The sequence below is a fragment of the Phyllostomus hastatus genome, unplaced genomic scaffold, assembly GCF_019186645.2.
Source record: "Phyllostomus hastatus isolate PE091 unplaced genomic scaffold, TTU_PhHast_1.1 phas_scaffold_216, whole genome shotgun sequence".
NCBI lineage: Eukaryota > Metazoa > Chordata > Mammalia > Chiroptera > Phyllostomidae > Phyllostomus > Phyllostomus hastatus.
This window is the reverse complement of record NW_025334018.1, coordinates 20,952,159-20,959,854: the sequence shown is the minus strand read 5'-3', so window position 1 is coordinate 20,959,854 and position 7,696 is coordinate 20,952,159. Positions and strand designations below refer to the sequence as shown.

The 7,696-nt window shown below is 53.6% G+C and overlaps 1 long non-coding RNA gene across 1 annotated transcript; it reads left to right on the top strand.

Annotated features, from left to right (window-relative positions):
* Positions 1-3,228: 3,228 nt before the first annotated feature.
* On the top strand, positions 3,229-6,712 carry LOC123804711. Its single transcript, XR_006783201.1, has 4 exons — positions 3,229-3,441; positions 3,834-4,068; positions 4,253-4,673; positions 5,590-6,712. It is a non-coding gene; the product is annotated as an uncharacterized LOC123804711 (long non-coding RNA).
* The last annotated feature ends 984 nt before the right edge of the window (positions 6,713-7,696 follow it).

Here is a 7,696-nt window from a genome sequence, read left to right as displayed (position 1 = left end):
GTTTCACAAACAGTTCTTTAATTTGCAAAAGATTAACAGAGTCTTGTAAACAAATATTTGTCCAAAGGGCATCTATATTTTTTAAGTATGTTACCAAGTGCTTTTCCAATTACATAAAATGAGGTTCACAGATATTATCTTCTTGGAAAGAACAATTATGGAGGAAAAAAACCAACAGAATCCAAATTAATTCTCAATATTGTGTTCCTATGTCTTTGCACCACGTTGGCCCCCGCAACACTGGAACACGGACACCACTAGAGCAGCCATGGCTTTCGTGAGAGTCAGAGCCATATTATAATTCGGACTTCACTACAGAGATCGTTCCGGGCTCTAATGACTTTTTGGCATGGGGTGGCTTTGCGGCTCCTCGGCATGCTAACGAGCCTGGTGACATATAAAGCTGGGGGGTGGATGATCGCAACCCCCCACACTCCAGAAACAGGCCCCTCAACTCTGGCCGTCTTTCAAAATCACAAGTAAATCTTTATGACACATACCCTGGAAGACAGCTTTGAACAGTTGCTTCCTCTCTCCAGGGAATCACATCTTCCTCCTGGAATTCCTTCCGCATACAGACGACAGTCACTTTTACATCCGCCACAGTCCCCGGGGCACGCCCCGCCTCCCAGGCAGGCCGCCTCCGGGCCGAAAGAGCGACAGCTGTTCTCGCCCCGCCGGGCCCTCCGTCCCTGCCCTGGGGGAGCCCTGGCAAATGTCTGCTGCAGAAGGGGAACCCAGCGCGGCCAGGGATGCCAGCTCTTCCTCTGCGTGGGCCAAAGGAAAAGGTGTTCCCTGCACAAATATTTTAAAATCTGTGCCCACTGTCGACCCGCTCAATGCCCTCGCCTTTCTTTCCCTAAAAGACTTGAAAAGTAACACCCGGGCGCTTTGGATGAACCGAGAGCCAGGCCGAGGTGCGACCCCTGTCCACAGGCCTGGGGTCTCCACATGAGTGATTTGGGGACCCCCCCAAGGCAAAGGCGGTAGCAGGACACCTGCTCAGGCCCCTCACACACACCTGCACACACGTGTGTGTCCACACACGCACACCTACAGCCCAGGTAGCACACTTTTATTCACTTTTGCATTTTGAAATTTTATATAAGCTTGGCTTTGGAGAAAGGGTTGCGCTGTCAAGGGAAAGAAACTGGTTGCAGTTCAATCCCCTTATTTCATAAACGAGAGAGCCGAGGTCTGAAGGGAGTGGGTGGCATTGCCACGGCTGCAGAAGCTGTAAGTGAGCAAGCGAGGACCGAACCCGGGCCCGGAACCTCGGCCCGGCCTCCGTTTGGCACTCAGTTCTTTCTCTTCACGTCATCCGGTCACAAGTTTCCCAGGCGCGCCCACTTCTGTGGCCCACGCTGCCCACCCAAAGCCAGGGAGAGGCACTGTCACACTGTTAACGGCACCGGTTACGTGGGCTGCATCACAAAAACTCAACAGCACTGAAGTTTCTTGTCTCACGCATTGTTTTGAAACCCTCCCAAACCCCTAGGCGGAGCCTTCCTTCCCACCTTCCTTCTGATCAGCGTGCCGAAGGTCGAGAAGGGGGCCCCGTGGAGATGAGCAGCCCCTGTGGTGCATCCGCCCAGGCGATGGGATTAAGGGGTCCAAGAACGACCCGGACCCAGACCCAGACCCAGAACAGGTTCTTAAAGTTTCTGGAAAGTAAGCTTTTGAGCAGGTGGGATGGGAAGATGACATGACTGAGGCTTAGGAAAACGAAGTTATCTCGTTCTTTCATCAACATTGTCTGCAGGTACCTTCTCTGCTCTTGGAAAAGGAAGGAACACACAGAAGTAGGCCCTGCATTCAGGGTTCCTTTTTTTCTGGCGACTGTTGCCTCTTTTCATAAAGAGTAGGAGTTCTGGACGCCTGGCAGGGTGGAGGAGCAAGTTTTCTGCAGGGAAACACCCCACACTGGGGCGATGGCCCCACAGGCCTGAGCCCCGAGAGTAAAGACAAGCCAGAAATAGCTCACCCTTCGCTGGGACTGGCACGGTTTCATGTCATCGAAAGTCTATAATTAGAACGAGATGGGCTGGGGCGGCTGGTGCTCCTAGGCTCTTGCCAAATTTAAAAAAAAAAAAAGAAAGAAAGAACCCTACAATTAATAAGACCTGGGATAACTATCACATGCTTCAAATTACGTTCATAATGTTTCATCACACGCTGTTTAGCGAAATCAGAAGTCACCAGACACTGTGACGAAAAACCAAGGGAATTAAGAGGACAGCGTAGAGCTGGAGACCGGATAACGAGGGTTTTGTGCACAGACGTGAGCCTTCACTAATATGTCCTAAAAGAGGAAAAACAACCTGAAGGATTTTGACCAAGAAACGGAAACTTTAAAGCAAACAGAAAAGTAACACGTTAAAAAATGCAACAATTGATCATAACAATGCAATGGATGAGTCTAAAGTGGAAGATACGGACATGAGGACGGAATTAAAGAGCTGGAAGCGAAACTGGAACACCACCATGCGCGTGAAGCCCAGAGAGAGAGAAGCAGGAGAAATAAATACAGGGGACAGGGGGAGAGAGGGGCGCGGAGGCGGCTCCGGCTCCTGGGAACCGAGGTCCCAGGAGCACCACAAGTAAGCGGGGCGGAGGGGAGCCCCAAAGCCGCCGCCGAGAAAGTCTCCGGCTTCGGCGGCATCTTCCACAACAGTCGCGCTAGAAGAAACGAGAGTGACAGGAGTCTCAGTCACACCCCAGGAATTGCACAATGAGCCTAACTTTGGCCAAAATGCAGACGCAAACCAGGCAAGTTATTCTCCTTAGGAAACAATTAACTAAAATAAATCAGTATTGAAGTACATGGTGGTTACACTGTTTTACCGTTTAGTGGTTTAATGTGTTTTATATTTTTTACCTTAGTGCTTCTAAATAAGATGCCTACGAGCCTACCAAAATCCAAAGCAAACGGTATCCTACAGCTGCGTTAGGGAAGCTTTTAAATACAAGTTCAGTTCCAAGAAACAAGACTCCGCAAATATTTGGTATGCTCCTCAAATACTCTTATCAGACTCGCTGCGACCAAGCGGTGGTTGAACTCCCGGGAGTTTCTGCCCGGTGACGTGCCACTGGGTAATCAACTAGGAATAATGCAAATACGGGGGTGGGGGTGGGGGGGATGTAAGTGGCAAAATATATTCAAATTTCACGAAGATTCTCTCCCAAAAGCTTTCGAGAAACATTTTGCAATTCCCAAGCATTAAGGAAAGATGTCTCCTGCAGAAGCCAACCACCCAGAGGCTCACCTGCACCCTGCTCTGTGTCTCAGCAAATAAAACCGACCGGACTGGGAGCAGCGGCTCAGGCGCTTGAGCTTCAAGGACAGCTCATCATCAGCTGCTGAACTCACCTAACAACGAACGTCTCTGGCGTCCGGCTTGGTGCCAACGCTACCTGAAAGGACTCATTTACTTCTAAAAGGTGAGTCATTCGCTGCCCGCCCACCAGTCGAACGTGGTCAATATTGGTAACACTGTTCCAATATGGCCTCAGTCCCATGCGCTCCCCGAGTGACCGAGAGGAAGACGAAGGGGTTGATACACAGCGCCCCTAGATCACGGTGCTTCATCAGGCCCGGCAAATCATGCTCACGGAAACAACACGCGGGCGAGACAGGTGTCTTCCCAGCGCCAGCACGGTGCAGAGAGTCCCGGGATTCCACACCACGGCTGGGTTTGCCTGACCACGGTAACCGGGGGTCCTCTCAGGTCCCGTGGCACAGCCACGGCTGGGAAGACAGTGACATTTAATGCCCAAGTAATTACAGAGGCAACTCCGCGATACCAGTGATTTAGAAAATCATTCTCTTCCAGAAGCTGAAGTAGCTCTGGAAGGCCCGTCGGAGCTCAAAGGGGAAAAGCAAGCAGATTTGGAACCGAGGAAAACCAAACAGCCGCGGAGCGTGGTTCGTGCCAGGGCCTGCAGAGAGCAGGCCCGCGGCTCTGGGAGGCGACTTCCGACCAAGGCTCGGCGGGCGGGACGAAGGGCGAGCCGCGGGAGCTAAGCAGTGCGGTCAGACCCTTTCCCACGTCAGCAGGAGGCTGCCAGGTGAGCGAGGACATGGGGCAGCCGGTCGGTCTCCCTTCCGAAAGGAGAGCCGACGGGTAGCCTCGGCCTTTGGCCGATGCCCAGGTGGGTCACTAGGTCGCCCTGTTGCCATCAATCAAGGGGCCGTGTCCAGCCCTTAGACGTGAGCGGGACGATGTTTTCCGTGTCGGTTCTGTGGCTTTAGGTGGAGCAGAATCTCTCCTCGGGGGCAGAGCTTCCTCGGTGGGCAAAGGCAATCCGGCCAGGACAAAAGCAGACAAAGCAAGCCACGAGGGGCAGGATTTGCTGGACTCTGCCCAACGCACTCCCTACACCGAGTACTCGGTGCATGTTGCCTGGACGAAGGCGGGGAGGACGGAGAAATGACTCCCAGTCAGGCGATCACACGCAAGCCACCAGAGGAGGTCCTCGGGGCCTACTTGTCCCCACGGAAGGGGCGTCTCTCCGCAGCTTCCTCCATCAGAGGCCTCTACCTGCGCCACGAGCACTGTCAGGAAAGAGAACTGGCGAATTCTCGAGATCGCCCATTCTTCTCCTGCTTCTTCTTTTCATTCGGATGAGGAATACAGCCATGGGGACACATGTTTTTAATTGTAAAGATGCTGGTAAGAAGCCCCCTCCCTCCCCTCTGCCCAGTTCCACAAGCACTCCCCCAGCCCCCTGCACCCCGCCCCGCATCAGAGAACCGTCGTTCTGAACTTCCGGTTTCTTCTTCCAGAGACTTCGTGCATATAAAAGGGGGTGCAAATATATTTTTTCCAGTTCCACTTTTAAAGAGTTCCACTTGTTCGAAAACGCGTATTTGCTCTGATTCTAAGCGGCTTCCTCTTGGGAACAGAAAAGCCGGAGCATGGCATGTAAAGACATGAAGCCGTGTCACACCTGAACACGCTGAGTCCGTGCGCCACACTGCGTGCATTGTGGACATTGTGCCACGTTCCCCTGATACAAACCCTGCAGTGTTGGTGTCAGTATCGTTGTATCAAGGCAATAAACCCCTGACACAGAAAAATCAGCAAATGGCAGTACGGGTTGGCAAAACCATCCTCCGGTCTCCACCCTCCTCCCCACCTCCCCTGATGCACAAATCTGTGCTCATGGCTGCTTCTCCCTCCTAAGTTCTGCCGGGACACTGCAAGGGGCCCACCTACCCAGCACCGGACCCCACAGTGCCTTACCCCCCCAGAGGGAACAAGCCCAGACTTGGAGCCAGACCCATCTGGACTTGAATGGAGTTTCACTACTCCCTCGCTCTGGGAGCCCGGACCCTTTCCTGGCCCCCTTGAAAGGGAGAAAGCGGGAGTGGGGTGGGGGTGAGGGGGAGCACAAAATGGAAGAAAGTTTACAGGTTTTTTTGTGACCGAAAACTTATGGTTTTCAACCATAAGCAAGATCTGAATTTTTTTTTAATTTGACCCTTTTTAAACATTTAAACAGTCTATGGTGATTGAGCCAAGCCATCGGCATTTGTATTTGTTCTTACCTCGTGTCTCCCCTCTCGTTGTCCTCCGTGGACTCCAGATACAGCCACGCAGGCAGGTTGGACCCGAGAGGAAGCGGATATTCGGTCTCTACCCACCCCCCCCAGGTTCCTGACTCAGAGCTCCGAAACCCGCCGGGACTCCCTGGGCAGGGAAAGAGCGCAGCCGGCCATTCTTGCGGAGCGGCCCCTGCAGGACCAATTCCCCGAGTTTTCCTGCATCCGAGCGCGTCCCGATATCCCCTTCGTGTCCTCAGAAAGGAGCTGCAGCTGCCGCGGGACCGGGCAGCAGCTGCACTGCGGGGCATGAGTGCCCAGAAGCGAGGACTTCTGGTCCCCAAAACACCTGGGCGTGAACGCGGACAGCAGCTCCAGTCGCACGAGCCTCAAGCTGCAAGCGCCGCGTGTCGCGCCGTGTCCCAGGTTCCACACCGGACGGGGCCTTTCAGTTCGTGGCTTCCACGTCCTCCCCGCCGAAAAATGTCACGTTGGAGGGTCCTCAATGGCTGTGACGCGTAGTCCAGAGCGTGAAAGGATGACAACTCTGAAGCCAGACCACGTGGGGCAGGTCCCACGACGAGGCAGCTGAAGGCCTGGGACACCGGCCTGACTTCCCCGCGTGGTTATTTCCTCACCTGCAACAACCGGGATCACGAGGCACCTACCTGCAAAGCCCTGGGCGAGGCTGCTGGCACGCGGTTCGCTCCCAGCCCGGACACCTGGTTCTGCCCCCGCCCCCGCCCCCGCCCGGTACGTGGCCTCATACACGCTTGCCGAATGAATGGGTGTGGGAATAAATGAATTGTTAAGACTCTGAAATATTTTCCCCGCAGCTGGGTAAGTCACTGGCTTTCCGCTGTCCCTGTCCCTGCGAACCAACCCAGGTAGGGCTGAACGCGACCATTAGAACGGAGTGCCCTGCGCACCGCGGGATCCAGGGCTTGTGTTTCTGACAAATGGGGCACTTACTTTAAACGTGTTATAAAACGTCACCATGGGCCCTGCTGGTAAACCCTGAGAGTGTCCCCCTAGGGGGCGCCCCTGAGCTGGGGGTCGGAGGGGGCGCCATGAGTCTGACCCCTCCTCCCCAACATCCTCCGCCACCCCACCCCCACCCGCCACCTCCTGCTCCAAAGCGCCGGAACACACACATCCGAGTGCGCATGCCCCCGGCGGCCCCCAGCCGTCTCTTCCAGCCAACTGCGCGCCCCTCCCCACCCGAAACCCCGCTGCCAGGGTCCCCGCCCCGGCTGTCGCGAATGGTACGAACACCCCACCTGGGTGGCTGACACAGCTGGCCGGTTTTCTTCTGCCTGTCCCTTGTCACATCCCGTGAGCACGAGTATTTGGAGGTCACTCCCGGGTTGATTTCATAAAATCGACCAACCAAGAACTTCCAGCCAAGAATTGCGCCTCATCCTTCAAGTTACCGCCACCACGTGGGGCGCGCGTAAGCTTTCCAGAAGTTCAACCAACGCTGCATAAACTTGACCTCGCTTCCGAAAATCAAAAGCGTCTACTTAAAAAAGGAATATATGTATATTAATTATGTAATCGAGTTGGATAATTCTTAAAGCAAAGATACCACTATCTAAGTACATGAATCTACTAAATAATTTTACTTAAGTTTTTGTGGGGTAAAGTTTTCTGACAAGATTTTGGCAGGCGTTTCTAAATAGGTGTTTCTGTCAGACTATTTCCACCCCTTCAAGGGGCTAGTTCCTTTTTCATTAATAACTCATCTGTGCCCGATACAGGCCTGTGTGGGACCAGGGGCCTTTCCCCCTCCCGGGCTGCCTGAACCCTTAATCCCTGGGGCACACCCACCCCCTCTCTTACGGATTCCTCATCTCTCTGCCGCTCAAACCACAGAAACACGCTAAGAGAAACGAGCCAGGCAGTGAAAGACAAATACCATATGATCTCACCTTTAACAGGAACCTAAATAACAAAACAAAGAAACAAACAAAATGTAACCAAAGACACTGAAATAGAGGACAGGCTGACAGTGCCCACAGAGGAGAGTAGAGGGAATTTCAGGGGACAGTGGGAAGGGTTCACAGGAACAAACTTAAAGGACACATGGTCATAAACTAAGGGGAGGGTGGCAATGGGAGGGAAGTGGGGAGGGGTAGGAGGGGGGACTGG